Source organism: Typopeltis vanoorti, chromosome 21, assembly GCF_054136105.1.
Source record: "Typopeltis vanoorti isolate ZY-2024b chromosome 21, IOZ_Tvanoo_1.0, whole genome shotgun sequence".
Classification (NCBI taxonomy): Eukaryota; Metazoa; Arthropoda; class Arachnida; order Uropygi; family Thelyphonidae; genus Typopeltis; species Typopeltis vanoorti.
Genome location: NC_143569.1, coordinates 27,932,767 through 27,955,082, shown reverse-complemented (window position 1 = coordinate 27,955,082; position 22,316 = coordinate 27,932,767). Strand labels below are relative to the sequence as shown.

At 34.0% G+C, this 22,316-nt stretch overlaps 1 protein-coding gene across 1 annotated transcript in view; it reads right to left on the bottom strand.

The window, feature by feature from the left end:
* LOC150094687 (cell adhesion molecule Dscam1-like) overlaps window positions 1-22,316 on the bottom strand; it is a 380,080-nt gene that overhangs the window by 279,134 nt on the left and 78,630 nt on the right. The gene's annotated exons all lie outside the window — the stretch shown is intronic.

Here is a 22,316-nt window from a genome sequence, read left to right as displayed (position 1 = left end):
TTACTATCGTATTGTATACTCTTAGTGTGTTTTGTTGGATAATATCTGTTGCTTGTTTTTGTGTACTATTAATAATCCACCTAATTGAAAGAACTTGCTATTAAATATGACTAAATTTATTATTTCGAATAATGGGCATTTTCCGGCTGAATTCCTTTTTTTTTCTTGAGGAATGATGTATTATTATTATTAAATTTAATTCATATACGGTTTTTTTTTTTCAAATTACTTCACTTTCTCCAAATATCACTTGATCATCTGCAAAATGCATAAATTTTTCTATTTCGATTCGAATTCCTGCTTTGTTATTAATCGTCCATTCTTTGATTATTTTATCTATTTATACTTCAAATGATAGAGAGACATCTAAGTTCTCCTGTTACTGGAATTGTTTTTGTTCTGATCTCGCCTCGTTTTATGTTTTATATTGTTTTCATATATACATTTGCTAAAAGGATAACCCTTTCGCTCTCCAACCAGTAGGCCGTGGATTCGAATACAACTGACGCAATGGATGTCTTTGAATGTCCTTAGGTGAAAATAAAAATGTTAGATTACTATTGGATTACGGCCTGATTGAGAAACCATGTTTAGTTCCTTGAACAGGATTCTCGAATTATGTTTGCGGTCATGCTTTGCTTCTTTTCGTAGAAACTTTAATGATTATAAAGCAAAGTTGTTTATAATTTTTTCCCCAAATTATTGATACATTTATTTTAATTAACAAAAGAAACACCGAGTAGATCATCAAGTAGAAAACTGTAAAAATGTAGACATCTAAACAGAATTATTCTGCATTGTTAAATTTTTTCTTTTTAAATCTAATTTATTTTCTCAAAGATATGGATACGTAGGTAGGTAACTAGTGGAGTAGCAAAACTGTATTTGTTAGAGAGTTTAGCGGCGTTTATATTTGCATGTATCTCGTTGCATATGAGGTATACCTGTAATATCATGTTAAGAAACAATTAAGATCTTAGAGATTAAAACAAACCAACCGCAAATTAAAAATAGTGTGGTAAGCGAAACCAGACCTGTAGAACGCGATGAGTGGAAATTAAAAATTTCCTGCTTATAAATGAAATGATTAAAAACTTAATTAACAGTTAAATAATTTTTGCAAATAAAAAAAATCGTATCTTTCATACAGAGTCCAACATTTAAATTAAAAAAAAAACCGTGAATGTCAAGTAGGGTTAAAATTTAAATTCTGCGCATGCGCAGCGATTGAAATATTTTTTTTTATGTGATTTTCAGAGTTTCATTTTTCTGTAATGCATTTGATGTTATTGAGTATAAATTATCACAACGTAGTTTTAAATTTTATGCAGAATATTTGGAGGAGTTTTGAGAAAAATAATAATAGATCTCTAAGGAAGAATTTTTAAGTCGCTTATCTATATCTATTTAGGTAGTTTAATAATTTCCTATTTCTCTTGAATGTGCATCAACGCGGTTTTCCTCTCTAGTCTTCAGATTTTGTAGGCTGTCCTTCAAGAATAAACATATTTCAGAATTTCTTAAAGTTACTTTGTGCATGAAAATGCGCTTAAAGAAAGCACTTTAAAATTATTTTCGTTGCTGATATCGCCAAAAGAAAATTAGTAACTTATTTTTTTACTCATAGATTAGAAGGAAGTATTTAAAATGTGTATTTAAAAAATATATACTCTGAAGGGAAAAAAAACGTTCCAGTATATCTTAGCACGCAGTTGTTTTTGGGAAGATTGAATATTTCTTTACTTGAAAATATTTCCTGAAGTGTACTCCAAGTCCATTACGGGGATAAAAATGTCTTTCATTTTAGAGTGCTTCACTCTCTAGAAATCTCAAAAAATTCTCCCTAAAATTTTCCGAAACGAGGAGGCCTTTCTGTTACACAAAAAGATGGCTATTTAGGTGAATTGCTTTGCCTGAAGAACCACACACACACACGTCGGAGGTAACTAACTTTGGAAAAGAACCGGATGAGAAATCACATGCCGAGTTATCCACCATAAGGGAATGCAACATTGTTCCCGCACGAAAATGAAGTGGTCTCCGTTAGCCGTTCACACCATCTTAGTCGATAATACGTAGAAAGCGAAGTTTTTATTGCGTTGAGTGCTACAAGCTCGAAATCGGTCCTTCGGGAAAGATGGGAGTGGTTTGCTCCTTCAATTACCACATATTCTTCCCTCAGTGTGCAAGCATCATGTTTAGTGCTTCAAGGTTAGAGGAAAGAGAGAATGGAAAAAAGTAAGATCCTTCATATTATAGCATGGGATGCTTTCCATTAGAAAAGAAAAGGCATACGAAAGGAACAAAAAATCCTTGTTCATTTTTAGGCGTTCTTCCACTCCCACCCCCTAGTTATCAAGGTAAGAAAATATAGGTGGTAAAGTTAGAATTAGTAGCTCTGATGTGCGCAGCATAGGAAATTAGCTCGACAGTTCAGACATAAACATATGCGACTTAATAACTTTAAGGCAGCTCTTTGCAAGTCAGTCATTAATATTTATCTAATAAACGTATATTATAATTAATTAAAGGCATTAGACATTTGTAAAATATAAAATATTTATGTATCTCTACATTCTCAAACACATATTCTTGTGTTTCTAAACTACATTTTTGAGCCATCGAGATTTTTATTTAATGTATTTTGGAATATCTTATTATAACAAATTATAATATAATGATATGAAAAAATTAAAAGTATATTTTATATTTTTAAATATTTAACCTGATACTCCAAATATTTTTAAATTTCCATTTTAATTTGAAATTAAATAATACTTTCATTATTATTTTTAAGAAAAATTATCTAATAAACGTATATTATAATTAATTAAAGGCATTAGACATTTGTAAAATATTTATGCATCTCTACATTCTCAAACACATATTCTTGTGTTTCTAAACTACACTTTTGAGCCATCGAGATTTTTATTTAATGTATTTTGGAATAGTCCTTATAAGGACTGGCTTAAAGGGGCGAAGCAAGAATGCTTTTCATATCCCCCGTTGTCTGTAGAGGACAGTGTACGATTAAGGTGTTATTGAGCTATTAAAGCTCTGATCATGGCAAGAGGGTAACAGCAATGGCCGAGTCTCAGAACTTCATTAGCTACAGCATTGCCATCCATTACCCTCCAAGGGTATTTATCACCGCATCTCACCGGAATACCCGGTATTTTGGAATATCTTATTATAACAAATTATAATATAATGATATGAAAAAACTAAAAGTATATTTTATATTTTTAAATATTTAACCTGATACTCCAAATATTTTTAAATTTCCATTTTAATTTGAAATTAAATAATTCTTTCATTATTATTTTTAAGAAAAATTAAACAAATATCAGACAATAATGTGCTGTAATACTCTTATAACATAAAATCACTAGAATATTGATATATGCGTTTTTGACTGGTACATTGGGATGGAGAGTAAAAGAAATCTCGTGTGACGTCAGAATCCAGGAAGTTTATTGCATGTAGGACTCATCTTCTGTTCAGTTTTTTTTTTTTTTTTTTTTTTTTTTTGCGTGCTATGTTAGTCAGTGTAAAGCTCTGATTTTATAGTTCCTAGATATTTATCCGATGTCTCTGGATTTGTCCCAAGTAGGATCGAATGCACGGCAACTGTGTTTAGTTGTGTATGGAAGATGAGTGTTGTGGAAATACAGATAACTTAGGTGGAGTTCACGCTGTTGACACCTTAGATGGATTAAATCTTGATTGAAGTCTAATAATAATCGCTATATCCACAACACTAATTAAAATCGCAGTGCTTTATAACACTCAGTGATTAGCGAAAGTATTCAGTTATTTGTAAAGATAAAAAAAAACTTTTAAAGCATTTGACGTCAAAAGCTTTAAAAGTTTTCTCGATTCTATAACCGATTATACATTTTTATTTTTAATCTGTACTTATTGCGACTGCACCCGGATGAGAGCCCATGCGAGTACAGTCACAATAAAGAGGGTAGATAAAGCACAGGAAGCTACGCTCAGTTTACTACGCCAGTAATGAAAGTCACATCTTTAATATATTGATTTTTATTCTCTTTTATTTCTTTAAGTAGAATATCTGCTAAAAAGCACAAATCAATAAACTGTGGACTGTAGGGGGAATATTTTAATTGACATTCTAATATATTTCTTATCAATGGTTTCTTTGATAAATGGGATAAGAAATTGGTCCACACAGTCAGTTCTTCAGCGTCTTAGAAACCCTTAATAAATATCATCTGTCACAAAAGCGTTCTTAATAAATGTTTTTCAAAATTTTGTAATTATATTAATTTTTCACTGTGATTCCCTCCTATGATATGCGACGAAAATTAAGGTTCCACTTCGCTAAATTAAGAAATGTAACTATTGTTCTATCCCGGTGCATCTCTCGTACTTGCTAATTAGCTCCTAATGAGTTTGCGTTTTATTTTTGATCTTTTTGCAGTGTTTGCAATTTTTAATAATGCTAATATACATCCACTGGATTAAAATAACGAAAACGGCTTGTGGTAAATATTTATCCCATTGAAATGTTGAATTTTTAGTGCTCAGAAAGCAATGGCCCAGGAAGCAGAATTCTACCTTTGTTGTTGTGCGCGCGCGCATTTAAAAGGCATTTTTAATACAGTGTATCCTTTGAGATAAGACACGTTTCAGGCAGAATAAGAAGATTTTTTTAGTCCTTGGAGAATTGGTTGTAATTCCTTCAAATTGCTTCATGGATTATTCAATTAGGAGATATCCGGAAGCACAAAGACAGCCAAATTAAACCACCGCCTATCTGAAGTTAAAAATACTCACAAAGGATTCAAAGGCTTAATTTATCCTAAACTGCATTGAAATAGAAATGCAAGAACGCGAAAACAATAAAACTTTTCACACGTTATGAATTAAAAAAGGAAGCTAATTATGAAATATTATTATTCACGCCTTTTTTAAAACTATTTTACACCTAATAAAATTTTAACGAATGCTTTTAAATCTAATTTCTCAATGGAGAGACGACACTTAAGACTACTAATTGACTCAACATTGTTAGTGTCATTGGAGGATACAAAAAGAGAGGAAAAAAGACCTCTATTGCAAGCTCCTTCATTTACTTCTTCCTGTGAAAAGTTTTTTTTTTTCTGTTGTGCTCTTTTCATCAAGAACTACTTCTATAAATGACTACTTACCAACAATTCAGCAGTTGACGAAATTTGGGAGTTTTTTACAAAGGGAGATAGCGCGCAGCTGGGGTTGTTGAAGTCACGTTTTCTTCATCTGCCAAGAACAGAAAGAAGCTTAGGACCGCGAAGGAATTCCATAGAGAACGGGAGTTTTTTCAGCTATAATGTTGTCGAATTTGCATTTCATTAAGGAAAACCAGGTGGTATTTGGACTTATATAAAGTAGTATTAGAGAAGGGAGAGAGAGAGAGAGAGAGAGAGCACATTGCTTTAGTACTTAAATTCAGCCGAGAGAGAGAGAGAGAGAGAGAGAGAGAGAGAGAAGCAATATCAGGTTGTTACGAAAGCGAGGGCGCCTACCACATCTCCAGCAACGTGGAACGAATAAATATCGACACTTTCGCAGCCTGAGTTGAAAGGGCACACCGGGTCTCTATGCAGAATGTCAATATACGTGCTGAGAGGCTGTCTCTTTAAACTTGGACTGCTGATGTTTCAAAGCGATGTGTTGATGGCACTATAATGAGCCCCGATGAAATTTGAAATGCGGTTACTTCTAATACAGTTGCGAACTTTTCATATTTTATGGAGTTTTTCACTTTAAACCCTTATCAGTGAAAGAGGGATCGGTGCAAGTGGGGAGAGCAAGAACGAGTTGTCAGAAATGAAGCGTGAATCTACTGTGCGCACTTTTTTGCCTTAGGGTCTATTTATATATGTATTGGCTCCATATTTGATGGTAATATTTCTGGCAGTGGGAAGACAGTTTTTTTCTTTTCTTCCACGTTTTCTTTTTTGGTTTTCGTCTTGAATAAATTTGCGATTTGGACGCCGATGTGCGCGGACATAACCAGTCAGTAAAATCCCAACATCTAAGAAAGTGTACTCTCATCTGTATTTGCCTCATATTGACACATATAAACAAGCGATTGATGGTCGAACTTTAGATGGAAAATTCGCATTTATGAATACATTTAAGAAACAAAAAAATATTTCGTATCATCTATTCAAAGATTGTGTATGCTGGATTCGGAGATGGGCACTGCAAGGATAAATTTTTTCCCCTTAATAGATGCTACCAGAGCGAGGGAATTTAATATTATTGACCTGTTGCCATGGAAACTGAACATGTGATGTTCTATTCTGAAATGGTGTGTTCCTGTTTTAATTTAAAATGTCTTATAGATGCCTTAGGTAGAGGATTTCGACACTGCACAATTATAATGCATCTCAAAACAAAAACATTTCGATGTGCATATAAGAATGCAGTGACTGGTTCTTGGGTTGCGTACAATCGATTCATCGATTGGAGAAAGATGGAATGTATACAATATTTGCCTTCGTTGTTGGTATTTTAATCTTCAGTATTCGTAGAGAATATTAAATGATTAACGTTTTCTGTTCATCCCTTTAATTCGGGAAATTAAAAAAGTACGAGCATGTTGACAGACATACTTAATGGAGTACATTAAATAAATTACATAAAGAAAGGAAAAATCAATAAAATTGTAACGCGAACAATCTTCGAAGAAAGTTTGAAGTAATTACAAGAGATGGGCAGAGGGATGGATATCAGAATAGAACGAGATAGAAGAAACAGACCGGAATAGAAAAGTATATTTTTCCAGATATTATTTCTTATACATTAGTTTTTTTTAGGAGTTCATTACTAAGAAAAATGATATTCTAAACAAAGAAAACCCCTGCGGCCCAATTTTTCTAATAAATAATAACTAAGAAACAAGAAGTGGGTTGAACAGTTTAGGAGAGTAACCGGATGGAATGATAAATGGGAACACTACGATATAATTCTTATTATATGAAATTGAACAACGTGTGCAAAACAGGATGAGTTTCATTGTTGTCAAGACGACGCACTTAGTTCATCTCATAATAATAAAAATTGGGAATTTCTTGATAAGGTACAAATCTATCCAGCCCTGATTCCAATTTATTTCTGGTATTTATATAGAATATTAACAAAGTACTAATTTAGAGTTTTCACATGCGTGTGCATGTTACAGGTTTACGGTTGAGAAGGCTCTTTAATTTCAAAAATGTTACGGAACGAAAATCAAACATGAGTTATTTAACCAACTTCGGTTACGTATCGTATCATCATTGCTATTACAAATATGCACTGTCTTTACCAGATGAAATTTCTTAAATTACTTGAGAAAATAATCATTGATAACCTGAATGTCAGTGTGAGATTTTGACACATTTGAATAAAATTTCACGAATGAAAAAATATCTTTTGGGGGCTTAGCTAAGCTTCAATACAACCATTAAATTTTATTAGATTGAATAGCCCAATAGTACAATTGATTCTAAGTATGTTGAATTAATCTTAATTTCGTGTTGTTAATATTGCTCTTATCTTTCTTCCATCGAGTGTATTTGATATCAATCTTGAAAATTTCCTTTTAAATGTCGTGTACAACCTGGAAGTTACTTATGCATGAATAAAAATAACCCTGGAAAGAAATCGTTTTAAAAACGAATTCTCTTGTGATACTTCTCAAAGAGCTATTTTTTAATCTATTTATCTAAAGTGGGACTTCCTTCAAGTGCTTCCGATTATTCATCCATACCGGAAATTTATATATAAAAACATGAAGAAAAAATGTAAATATTTTTCCGTATGCAAGTCACGCTGTGCTTTATCCCAAACACCCAGAAGTCGCTTGGGAAATAAACTTCGTATTGGTTTATACGACATCAGATATGCATTAAGAGGTTACCCTAAACCCACATGCATGTATGTGTGTGTGTTGTATGTGGGCGCACACATACACACATGTATATAAGTTCGGATAGTGTGAAAGTAAACAGCCACTTGCCAAGAGGCTGTTACCAGTTGCTAAGCAACGTTCTTCACCTGATCTACGACGTCATAAAGGTGTCTGTGTTTATCGAAGTTATTACTATGCAGCCATCTTTGACCTCTGTGAGTATTTACTAATATATTACTGTTAAGTCCTTTAGAAACTTTAAAACTTTTCCACCGTTAAGTAAATATGCATTCACAGACTGGAAAAGTAACAAAGTGGATAGAAGAACGTAAATAAGAAGTTGATAACTTTTTTTAAATTTTAAACTTGAATCTCGCAAGTCAGTAGTGATACTGAATTTAGTTAAAAAAATAATTGGAACTCTTTGTTGTTCTCTGGCCCTGTCATTGATGATTGATTCGGCTCTCTCTTCTTTAGGTTCTTCATAATTGTCTATTTTTGCATACGGTGATGGTATAAAACGGCACAGAGATGAGGGTCATTTTTATGTGGCTTCCACCCATGAAAGTATTTTTGTAAACCAACAGCACATTCTTATCTCGTATGGGCTAAGTTTTGTTTTTCAGTTTTATTAATTTTATGTATTTGTTTGTTCTTTTAATTTATTTGTGACTTAAATCGGAAACCCTGCTCTATAGACCGAACATTGAACTTTTTCTAGGCACTTTAGAGCTCAAATAATCGGCAAGGTGGCCTCCCACTGAGTGATGAAACTCATCTCCTTCTTAAAGACAATCAGAAACATCCATGCTCACAATTCGGACTGTAGCCCATTGGTTGGAAAGCAGATATACTCACCACTCGGTCACCCAGGTTTGGTTAGGGCACACAAAAATATTCAGGGGTGGTATCTTATTGTAGATTTGGTATAGAATACTTGCTATTTCAATACTTAAAAACCAAGGAATTACAGTAATCATAATGGAAAGAACAAATGAGTTTGATAGTCAGCGAAGTTAAAGTCATCGAGCCATTTCTATGCGTGATGGATTGTAATAAATAGCGGTAAATTACAGTTTCTCTGCAACGAAATAGTGGCACCATTTGCTTGGTTTCAGTTACGGGGCTTTTCATCGTATAGCCATACAAACGCATCTTTAATTGGTAAGATAGGAGAATTTAGAGAGACACTCAGTTTATTATTATTAAAGATGCCGTTGTACGGCATCTTTAAATGAGTCTCCGATTCCCTGGAGATCTCTGCTAGTAACCATAATAATAACGGGGCTTTGCACATCGTATAGCCAATGTGCAAAGCCCCGTTATTATTACCGTTACTAGTAGAGACCTCCAGGGAATCGGAGACTCATCGAGTGAAGCCATATATCATCAACACTAGCTATCACACCATTTCTTGAATTCACTCACACCACCTATACAGTACTCACCACCTCCAGAGGCAAACGATTCAACGGTACATTATGTATTATCCGATCTGCACATTGTATCTATGAATACTATTAATAAAAGTATTGCAACTTTTCCAATGTTTACGATACCAACACATCATCAAGAATATAGTTGAAAAGTATATAATAGTTTTAGCGACATGCTTGAATAAGATGTCATAAACCTACCGATGTTACTCTGGTTTATAGGTCCCCATGTGGTTGCCGGGATAAGAATAGTACCAATGTAGCTAATGCATGTCGTAAGAGGCGACTAAAATTGGTACCCAGGGAGGGTAATGGATGGCAATGCTGTAGCCAATGAAGTTCTAACTGAGGCTCGGCTATTGCTGTTACTCTCTTGCCATGATCAGAACTTGATCAGAACATGATCAGATCAGATACATAGCTCAATAACACCGTATTCTTACACTGTCCTCTACAGGCAACGGGGAATATGAAAAGCAATCTTGCTTCGCCCCTTTAAGCCAGTCCTTATTATAAGGACTAGTTTATAGGATGGTTCTGAATATGAGATCTATCTCCATCCTGGGAGGCCGTAGCCAATGAAGTTTTAACTGAGGCTCGGCTATTGCTGTTACCCTCCTGCCATGATCAGAGCTTTAATAGCTCAATAACACCTTATCCCTACACTGTCCTCTACAGATAACGGGGAAGATGAAAAGCATTCTTGCTTCGCCCTTTAAGCCAGTCCTTTTAAGGACTGGTTTAAGGCGCAATCTAAATTTCTACATTTTCACTTTGTTCATATGGAGATTCTCGAAATTCATTTCTTTAATTTATTACGATTACCATATAAAGCTTCTTGACTACAGAGACAAGAAAAATGTGTGTGTACTGAGATAGCGTGCAAAAGAAAATATTGGAAACAGACAGCGAAAATAAACAGAGAAATAGAAGTAAAAGTTAATAATAAATCAAAACAGAAAAGTCAACATTTGATGAAGATAAGAGAGCAAGTTTGTTATTGAAAAGACGGATAATAAAGTATTGGCCACATCCGAGGAAAGATAAGACAATCACGAACTGGTGACAAAGTCCTTGAAACCAACGGAAACACACAGATAGCCCTAGAATGAAAATCTGATTTGTGTGTGTGGCCAAATAAAGCAGATGTATACTGAGTTGCGATATCTCCATTTTCTAATACCTCCAACAGATGCGTCAGGTAGGTTTCGTTGCTATGGTTCGTGTGGGATAATGCGCACAGTCACGAATATTTTAATAAATAACACATTTTGGCACATTTCAGATCACATTACCTCACGAGGTTAGAGATAACGGACTGTAATTTGAGGTTTTCTCAATGCGGTTTATAGATCATCGCTTTGCAATTGATAGAAGGAGATCTAAAATAGTTGATCGAAGGAGTGCTTTATCTGCACACGCAATACACGTTCAATGATCCCCGTACAGCCAAAAAAAATAGTTGATTCGATAAGATTTTTACATAAAATGACTGCGTCAAATAATACAGCGTCTGTGAGTATGCCCCCAAAATTTAAATTTGATCAATAGACCCTAGAGGGAAAGAAGAGGAGAGATCAATAAACATGAACTCCAGCAAAGTTTTGAAAAAAGTTTGGAAATTCCATCAAGTCTATCTGAGATAATTTACGATTAGGAATACATTTTTTTTTTTTTTGACACACTCCATCATCAACAGAATGCACAAAATGTCATATCCGTTTTGGGCTAAGTAGATAGGTTGGTAGGCAGATAGTGAAGGGGAAGTGTGTATATTTAAGTGCAATAATTGGCCCACAAGACACTACGCGCTTAAAGGACTTTGCGCGTGGTATGATAGTAAGAGCGAGACCACCTGATGAAAGTGTCTCGGCAACTTTTCCTGCTGAGATCTTCACATAACAATCCTTAAAGTTAGTCAGAATGATTCAACAAGCAGAAAATATCCTTCAAAGGATTAAACTGTAACTGGAGACAGCCTGTTCATACAAGAAATCCTAGAGAGTTACGGGAATCTTGCTGTACAACAGAAGGATTGCAAATGTGATCTGCAGAGAAGCATAGCATATCGGAATGTACAACACGAGTGGCCCTAACACTGATGGGATATAACAGTGGAATGCCACTTTTCAATGTGATAACGAAAAGTTCGACACTTGCTTTAATTGTATCATTCAAATAAAATGAAATTCAAATATCGTAAGATGAATGTTAATTTGTTTAAGATTATACCGAGGTAGCTAAAATTACATCGATATGAGTATATTGTGCCTGTCAACTGCAACTCCAACTGATGTTTGTTGGGGTAGGGGGGGGGGGATTTTGTCAACTCACCTTTAGTTGAAAAACTTAGAAAAGTTCAGCATATCATATAGAGATTCGATTCGTAATCTTTCTATCTAACCAAACATGTATATTTTCTACAGATTGTAGTCACTAATGAGTCAAATGCTTTAAGAAATAGTGTAATCTCATAGGATTTCACAGGTACTCCTCCCTTAAAAAAAATTATTTTTCTCATATTGATATGCTTTTACTATTAAAATGTCTTAAATGGAGTATAAAATATAAAAAGAGTAACAAAAAAAAATTTAAATGGAGTATAAAAATATAAAAAGAGTAACAAAAAAAAAAGAATGAACTCACACAGATTAACAGAGAAAACAAATAAACCAGAAATTAATAAAGTGGGGCGAAAAAAAGAACGAATAAGTGGATAGACGACTTCGATAACCTTTTATTTTACCTTTTTTACCTCCTCTGCTAAGTTTCTATCGGAATTCCTTAGTCGGGCGACAGAATGTCTGCGGATAATTTCATCCCGTTTGGAGGGTTCTATGGCATGAGCACTTAATTTTAATACTTAATTTTATCTTCATTTTATAGTATATTTTATTCGTAGATTACAGATGTGGTTTTACACTTCTTTGACATCCTAAGCTGATAATTCTTTCAAATATTCAGTTAGATGGAATGAATAAATCTTATCTTCAAGATAAGACCGCGTTGGAAGAACAATTCATTTTGACAACATACAATCAGATCTCACAAAAGAAGTGAGTTTTGTTCATAGTGGGGGATTTCAACTTAATTACGTGGCTTCCTAGTAAAGGAAAAGGCACCTATAATTTGTAATGAAGCTGAGTGACTCGTGGAAGGAATGTTTGACGAATTAAAAAAAAAAAAAGAATTCTCATAAAACGTATATAGGAATCACTTGGGCTTAGGTCTTCCGTCTTCTTTATGGAAAGAGAAGACGCCAGTATTGAATGAGAACCCACCTTTCAGTTATGTGAAATAATAATCAAAAACTGAATACGTAGTTAGTAGTTTAAATTTTCGTAAATATTCTGATCATTTTTTTTTCTTAGTCTTGGAAACAAGGTTCAGTATAAAAAAAAAATAAATAAAAAAAAACGAAATCCCGGACTTTTAGCATCAGATACGAATATGTTACAAATAGCTGCACATGGTTTATATTTGAATAGGATTTTATTTGAGGATCATAGAACTCTGAAGATACAGTTGCGTTGCACTTGCCCCCAAAAATGAATAAAAAAAATAAATAAATAAACTGCCAGGGCTAGAAGAAACCACGCAACATTTGTTCGAAGAAAAATGATACTTTTATTCCTTATCTTTATAGTAAAATCTCTTGAAGCAGGTATCTGGTATTTGTTCCCAAACCCATGGTCATATTTGCTCTGCAATGGTGTTCGTATGATAATTTAGGTTATCTCCTCTACTCCATCCAGAAAAGTTAATGTTCGTAGTGTGTCTTGTTATGTATCCTAGCTCTAAAGCGAACGTAAAAATAATTCGGGGATGGCTGATGTTTTTCAATCAGTTTTTACTTTTATTTATCACTTTTTCATATTTTAATCATGCCCCTTCTTTAGCCTGTGCAAATAAACTTGTATTATGTACTGAATCAGCCACCCCCCCCCCCACACACACACATAGACCGACAAAATGTTCAGTTCAGTTGATTAATAAGATTAAAGAAGTGTTGTTTCATCGAATGTACCTGATAATTAAAAATAATTTGCATAATTATTTTTCTCATAAAAAGTTGTGCTAGTGTCATCAAGTTTAGAAAAAGGGCGAATCAATATATGTAGTTCCCATGTGTTTTTTAAGGGCTATAGGATACTGCGAGTTAAAATTATTTTAATTAAAATACTGTAATTTTATTTTAGAAATAATAATGTAACTTATATTATACTTAAAATAAAATGTAACAATAGTTATGATTTTAAGAATTATTAAATTATTCTGAAATATAAAAATATACCTTTATTTATTCAGTATCAAAATATTACAACAATATTATGTTTCTAATATTCAAAATGTGTCTGTAAGTGCTGATAACTTTACTTACATAGTCGGTTCATGATTTATGATGAAATGAAATGATAGTCATATGGGGAAGTCGCGTGTATCTGAGTGATGCATTCATTACTAGTATTGCTAACATGCGATAACATGCGATAAAACTTTAAAAAAAATACACTCCAAATATAATACATGATGGTTTATTTGTTTTCAGTTACAATCTAGAAATTATTGAGCAAAGAAAAAATAACACCAAACCCAATACTATACTTACATCGGAGTTCGCGGTATCTCTCAGATACAATTTACTATCAAATATCATTTTTGCATTCGACTCTATAATTCTCATCATCGGACTAGAGTAACAAAATCGCTGAATCTCTTCAACACCTGATGGATTATTCAATCGATATATTTTTCCAGCCATTTTCAATGGTTAAAACAAACAAACAAAAAAAAACCAATACTATACTAACATCGGAGGTCGCGGTATCTCTCAGATACAATTTACTATGAAATAACACACACCTTTACGCAACACGTGTCAAGCCAAAACTGACCGCATAAATAGTGTGGAATATCACTCGTAATATATGCATGCGCAGCTACTCATGAGCTCCAAGCTATACACTGGATACGTGTAAGAATATTTATAATAAACAATTTGTTTGTATCTGTCAAATCACCCCCGACCTCCGCGGGGTTAAGTATTATTATAATTCTGTTCAATTAAATCTGTTTTGGGTCAACATGCCTACTACACACACAAAGAAAAAAGTATCCACTATTTTTCCAAAAAAAAAATCCGATAGTCACTGTGTTAGAAATATCCACCAAATAATTGCAAACACCTCTCTAGATCTACTTTTTTCGCTTTAGTATTGATTTTATAAGGTGCTGGAAAAGTTTCACAATAATACTAGTTCATGAGGACAAATATTTCTGGCTTGTAGGATAGTGAAAAGAAATAAATCAGCTTACTGCTTGTTCAACATTATCTTATTAATTTATAATTGGATTTAGATTAGGAGAGTGAGCATGCTTGGGTCAAGAATAGCAAAAAAAAAAAAACTTCTACTAATCATAAGATATGACAATATTAGTTTGGTGCCCAGCTACCCTCGTGCTCATAGCTCGTACATGCGTGACGATTCTGTAGATCCGTTTCACGACAAATTTACACACTTCATACGAGTGGGTTAAAAAAAATACTTTATATATCAATTCCACTTAAAATGTCTGCATAGAGTTTATTTTAATATAATCCATCCCGTTCTGATTTTTGCATACAAAAGTAAGAACATTTCATTAACAATAAAAGAACATTTATAATTGTTTATTTCAATTAATAACTGTCGAAAAGCATGTATTTAAATTTTTATTTCTTTTTCTTAAACTACAAAATGATTTGGAGGGGGGATAAGGAACGACTGGTTCCTTATCTCCCCATCGGTGTATCCTATGTAATCACACAATCACTGCGACTCGAAACAAAACACATGCGTACAGTCGAGCTTCCTTCTACCCCCAACCTCGTGCTTCCGTCGAATTTAAAGATATTGACTGAATCAATTAGATCAAAACGAATAATCTGTGTGTGTATTGTTTTTAAAATAAAAGTTTTGCATTAGTTATTGGACATGAGTATGACGTCATGGGATTTTGACGTCAGATCTATATCGAATATTTTCTCGCTTTCGGGAAAGGTCTTGAATATTCTTAGAAATTACTGCTTTAGATGACTTCCATTACCTAAGTATCACATTTTACTGGAGTGATGGAGTCTGTCCATGGGGCTACTCTTCGTCAAAATAATCACGGGTCAAACCGTATACACTTGAATTATAACCTAATATGTAATCGAAAAGTCTAAATGTAGTGATAAATATAATTTCTAATGTATCCTGTATTGAAATAAATATTTGGACAATATTAATTTCCAAATTTATGTACACTTGAAACTTTTCTTCCCTTGTAGGCATAACTCTGCCATTTTATAACGTGATTCGCGTATGTTGCACACTAGGCTTTCTTGAGCGTTATTCATTCCAGCATCGGACTCAAATATTTCCATATAATTTTCTTGAATTCATTTCGCACCTTCATCCGCAGAATCACATGAATTGCGATGTTGAAAAATAAATGCGTATGTTTAGTAAAACTATCATCTATTTCCGCATTTAGTGAAGCATTGCATTTTCCGTCCATTATTCAGAAATGTTGCTTATCCCTCTGTGCTGTTCATCCTTCATAGTCGAGTCCCTACCAGGACAGTTCCAGCCCATTATACTTCCACCACGAAACTTAATAGTAGCGATATGCACCAGGGAATAAAACGCTCCACGTATCGAACACACTGGTCGATACGATCCACAAGGGTGTACAGTGATTCCATATTCCATTTAACGGTCTTGCAAAAGTCTATAGGCCAGTCACGTGTTCCTTAAAACAGTTTAGCCTGTACGGCCTGTTGCCGTTGTCGAAGTTTAACTTTTGTGCTGGCGAAAATATCTCTGCTCTCCAACCAAGAGGCTGTAGGTTCGAATTCGCCCCCCCCACCTCGCCCTTACCTTAGATGAAGTTCATCTCTGACAACGTTTCTTACAGTTGATTTTAGGTGATTTTTCTCAGTATCGTAAACGAATAGACCACGCATATGTCATCCTGATGATTCCTATTGGGAAGCCTTTGGAAAGAATTTCAAATATTTTCCACAGGCTGATAATACATAAATATATATTCGACTCTAGGATACATCTGTTTAATGCATATAGCCTCATAGGTATTTGATGGCGACAGCGTAATATACATATTTCATTCTGGAAAAAAAGGCCACTAGACGTATTTCAAGATGGGGTATTCTCAGCATTGTTGGTTTGCTGTTTTTGAAGGAGGGGGGGGACATTTTGTGGATTATGGCGACAAGTATTCTTCACGGATTAGAGATATGTTACATTAATGACATTAATCATCTAACTTTAATCCACTTTCAAAATAATATTGTTTAATAAATAGATATCGTTCTATAAAGTTAATTATTTTTGTTATCTGCATCATCACAGTTATCGTAGCTTATAAAAATGACACTAGGGGCGCTGCAATTCCCAACATACGAAACCGTATCAGTATCTGTTCTCCAGATATAGTATTGTGTATATAAGTTTCTGTGCTATATATAAAATAGATTAAAAAAAGTAGATGAGAAAATTTGAAACACAAGGTTAGTATTTTTTGAAAGTTACCAGATGGAATCAAACTTTTGTGTTGTCTTTTCAGATGGTTGGCAATAATTCTTTTCTGGCTTGAACATTGACGCAACAGAATAAACGGGAAGTCTTAGAATTACCATTCAATAACTCCATAAGGGTTATCTCACCATGCTCCGTAGATTGACACAAAGAAATATTTCTGCTGCTGCCTATTTTGTTACTAAGTCGACATTCACCAGAATTGTTCGGTGAACTAGTTTGAATTCTGTATTAGATCAGGAATTCTCATGCATTATTGAAAATATGTGCAGTGTTTTTATTTATTTATTTTTTAAAGTGGATTTTAACGGAAGAACTAGTATAGTTTAAACAAAAATGTGTTTAAAACAGTATAACAAGAGTGTAAATAAAGCATTCAAATAACTGTCTAATATCTGTAAAACAAAAATAATTATATGTCGATAATTCAAAGGAAAAAATATCTTTTTCTGGATGTGATTTCGATTACTCGCTCTTATAGCGACCCTTCACCTCTCTCTCATATAAATTTCCCTTTACGTTTAAGGCAACAGTCAATTGTAGTCGATAGTGGCGCCCTCACATTGACTGTCTTCCTTAAAGAAAATTAAACAGAATTTTCTCAGGATGTGAGTATTTGCCATCCATATATTCTCTGCCTTTGTAGCACATTGAATTTATGGAGTAGAAATGTTCAGAACTGCTTGCAGTTATAACCACCAACATCATCATTTTTTGGTGGACCTTGGGAAATCAAAGAGAGATTAAGTTTCCGTTTGTCATAAATACGAACTGGTCTTGAAACTACGTCAATTGATTGGAAAGGGCAGTCTCAAAACATTTAGCCACATAGCCACAGGAAAAAAGATTCTGGACTATTGGGAAACAACATCAAAGTAGACTGCACTTTATAAATATATATATATATAAAAAAAATAAAGGGATTTGGGAAGAATTTCTTTTTTTTACATTAATTTTTTTTCTAAGCCTATAGTTTCAGAATATGTTTCAAAGAATATTATTTGCATTTATTTAATTAAAGTTAATCTTTCTTTCATCAAATACACATGCTGCAAAGTCTATTACTCTATCTTAAATGAAACAAGAAAAAATGGTTCAATAAATTATCACTAGAGGGCATATCATAATTTTCAAAATTCATGATAATATTGGTTTTATTGTGTTTTGTCGCATCAGTTTTGAAATTGTCTAATTTATCGAGAAAAGAAATATAAAGAAAAAATTGTGCTGTTTTGCTCTAAAAATTTCAAGATCGCAATACGTGAGAATTTGGTAGATACTCAGTTAGATGGTTGGTTGTTGATAGCTATTCTGTATTTAAAAGCAGACAATTGTTTTTAAAAGAAAATATTAGAGATCAGTATAGAGATATACATTTTTAATGCATTCGTATATTTCTATAAATATAAGATATACTAGTGACTGTCGAGCCAGGACAATCATTTAGAACTCGTGCTCCAACAGCAAATTAGTTCTATTGTTGATAGCAGAAGAATAGACGTTGCACAACAACACAACCTTAATTATGTAATACGATATTATTACATAATACTTTTAATTAAAAAACTAGAGAGAATTTATTAACCTGATTAAATTTTTATATCGAAATCTTTATGAAATACTAGTTTAAAAAGAAAAAATTGTTAACTGGATAATTAAAATAATTAAGTCAAATGTTAATGAATATAAAATTCTTGTGATAATTTATAGTAGTTGCAGCAGGATGTAGAAGAGACTGTTAATCGATTGGTCATTTTGCTAAAAGCTATCAACCTGTTGTATGCAAGAGTGCTCAGTTACTACCTCTACACCGGATGAAGGAACTCAGTTCCTTCATCCGGTGTAGTTTGACATTTGACGATTTGGTCGTCACGATATTCAGTATGATCGTCAAAAATACTTTTACTCTTGGCACTATAACTCGGCTTGTAATGAAACAAATGTCATAAACAGTTGACACAATACTAATGACCGTTGCCCCTTTCGACAACAAAAAGATATAACAGGTGGCGCCACTAGTTTCTTCAATTTTCGAAACGTTCGGTTTCGTCGTTTTGGACAGAGGGTGTAGATAAGAAAAAGAGATGGAAAATTTATGGACTGAAGACACTAGCAAACAAAAGAAAGAGGAATGATATGATAGAGACCTAAAAACGTTTGAAATGGCCATACAGAATAACAGTAGATGGGATTTTTTTTTATTTTATGGGGAGAAGGCATCCATGGAAGTTGAGAATGAATTCAATGAAGAAAGGGATAAGGGTTAGGATTTTATCTTATAGAGAGGTCCGTGATTAAAATGGCTTGCCTATGGAGGTGGTGAGAGTAGGAAGAAGTGGATTCAATAAAAGATGTGACAGCTGGTGTGGTGATATGTGGCCTTCCTCGATAAGTCTCCATGGAGATCTTTGGCAATAATAATAATAATAATAATATTTCTTACTGTCTTTTAGAGATTACAAGTTTTGATCTTTAATACAAATAAAGAAGTGAATTTAGTATTTGACTGAATTATCCAATGATCTGGAAGAATGAAAAAATATCAATGAATATAAAGATCAGAATGGTCATCTTTGCTGTTCTCTGTGATTGTTATTGCTCAGAGTCTTGGATTTTGAGCAATAACAATGCTTTTGAAATTGCCTGCAGATGGGCGATTCGGGACCCTCAGCCAGAGGTAAAACTAATTAAGCATCGGAAATCAAATGAATGTTGAAATGAATCGTTGCAACATGATGAAGAGAATAATACCCGGTTTTAGCCACATATCAAGAAGACATAAAGAGAATTCACTCTTTTCTACACTCATAGGAAAGAGTGGATTCAACATTCAAAATCTCTTCATGAAGAGCAAGATCCCAGCAATGAGAAGAGGAGGTCCCATGGCAGATGGCAAGATCAAATTCCTGGTTATATTGTACAAAGGTTGGGGGGGGATCCACTTGGAATTACAGAAGACAAAGACAGATGAAGAACACTAATACACTAATACATCGGGTCTTAAGTCCTAATCCATGATGAGATTGACTAAGAAGAAACCTTTGCTTCAAATATGTTGTTGTTATGTTCCATCGAGTCATTTTCGACTCCTGGTGATTCTATGAACATACATTCTCCATTCAGATCTGTCCTTGACCATGTCTTTCAGAATTTCCAAGCGTATTCCAGCTGCTTCTTTAACTACATCCACTTATCTAATTCTTGGTTTTCCTCTTCTCCTGCTTCCATCAACTTTAGCATGCATCATCATCTTCTCCAGACAAATATACTCCAATAATATTTTGAAGTTTTTGGAATGCAGTTTCCTGGTATTGTGACTGTCAGCAGAAAATAGACACCGATGTTTTAACATAGAAATGACATCCAATCATCAAAACGAGTTGACTAAATTCAACTGGATAACAACTGGATTGAACTACATACTCATAAACAATAAAATAAAATAACTATAGTTTAGACTACTTGCACCTCATGAAACATCTTAAGACTCTCTTGAGATATAAATAAGCGATATTATTAGGTGTACGAAATCATCTGTTAATTTGAAATAGATGGTTTGGAAGTACTTTATTTATTCCAATCTGAAACATTGATAGTCGAAACGTATTGTTCTGCTGTTTATAGAACAATTGTTGAATGGACTCCTCTGCTAGTTAACAGACTTACGAAGAACAGGAATAAACTTGTCAGGTATTCCTGCATCATGTTTCAAGTAATTCAAAGAAAACTGGATAATTAGTATTCACCTCTCTTCCGGCATGCTAGTATTAGTAGTAAGCATTCAAATTTCTGTGTTAAGGGAGGAGTGATTTTGGTAATTATAAAAGTTTATAGAACAACTTCTTAGAATACAAGCATTTTTTCTTTCTTTCTTTTCTGAAATATGCATTAACTGACAATGGGACATCTTATTACACTACTTGCGCATTGAGACATTTCTCTTTATTTGCTGTTACTGGAGTCTGAAGTGTCCAAAACTACTTTTTTTCGTTTCCTGTTTAATAAGTATTCCCATTTCCTGGTTAGTTCCAAAAAAAAAACGAACTTTTTCTCAGAAATCCAAGTACACTCACAAGAACTATTTTTAGCATTTTTATTTTCTCTTCCAGAGCATCATTGAAGATCGCTTCTTCAAGAAGTCCTTTTAATGAGCACCAAACAAAGACAGACGACAGCGGCCGATTCACTCGACTTTCTTGAGCACACTCTCCCCCTGGCTGCTGACTAAAAGCTGCAACGAGATCTGCGTTCTCTCTCTCTCTCTCTCTCTTTCTCTCTTTCGCGATTTCACTTCTTTGTCTTTAATTTCCAGCTCTCGAGTCAACGGTAGAGCGCCCCCCCCTCCTTCCAATGCATGCCGAAGCGAATAAAGAGTGCAAGCGAGGGAGGCAAACTGGGGGGGGGATGAAATTAAAAGCGGTTCTTTTAGGGAATTCATCTCCATGGCGCGGATGATCGGAAATTCCTTTGCACACTCTGACATTCCTGTCGGCTTAATGTTCAAACGCGGTATCCCAGAACGCGCGCAACGCTGAGGATTTGTTCGCTCGCTCTGCTAGAGCATCCTGCACGGAGAGGTATTTTTCCTCTTGCTTTCTCCTCTGCATTCCTCCACCTATGCTCTACACAGCATAGATAATGAAGTATTGCTCAATAAAGGGCAGGGTCTCTTCAAAGAAATTGGAGAAAGTTTTGAATACGACTCTCAAAAAGAAATCAGATCGGAGAGTCAGTAGAAAGAATTCCTGTTATAATATATGCTTCCATTTTTCATACTTCGCTTACTTCCTAATGGGGTTTGTTATGTTAGATGGCATTTCATTATTAATTTTATTAAGGAACCTATATCTTTGTTTTTTTTTCTATTGTTAGTAGTCCCACACCATAATATTGACTCATAGATTAATTCATGATATAAATACTTTTGAGAAGCATTGTTTAAATATATAATGTGTTTTGCATTCTTTAAATGTACCTGCAGAAATAATTGGCTTTATTGTAGGCGTTTAGTTCCAAAGTATGCCTTGCATAAAGTGAAAAATTCAACAACTGAAAAAAAGTATTTCTAATAAGAAATATTGTCATTCTTATAGGCATGATGTCTGCTCATCAATGAATTTGACGAGCAGATATCAAAATTTTAAAAATACCGCTGGAATTACTTTCCTTATTCAATAACGGATTATTTTCTCCATAATGGATTGAGTAGATCACTATTAGTATTTTGTTTGTTCGACGTTGAATGTAAACCTTTCCTTATACCATCCAATGCCAATCTAACACTCGTTCGCTTGCGCATGTTCTGGACTTCGAAGTTTTGCTCATTGACTTTTGTTTGGGAACTGATCCATCAACTGGCTTGTCTTCGTGTGTCTGTGATTCTCACTGTCT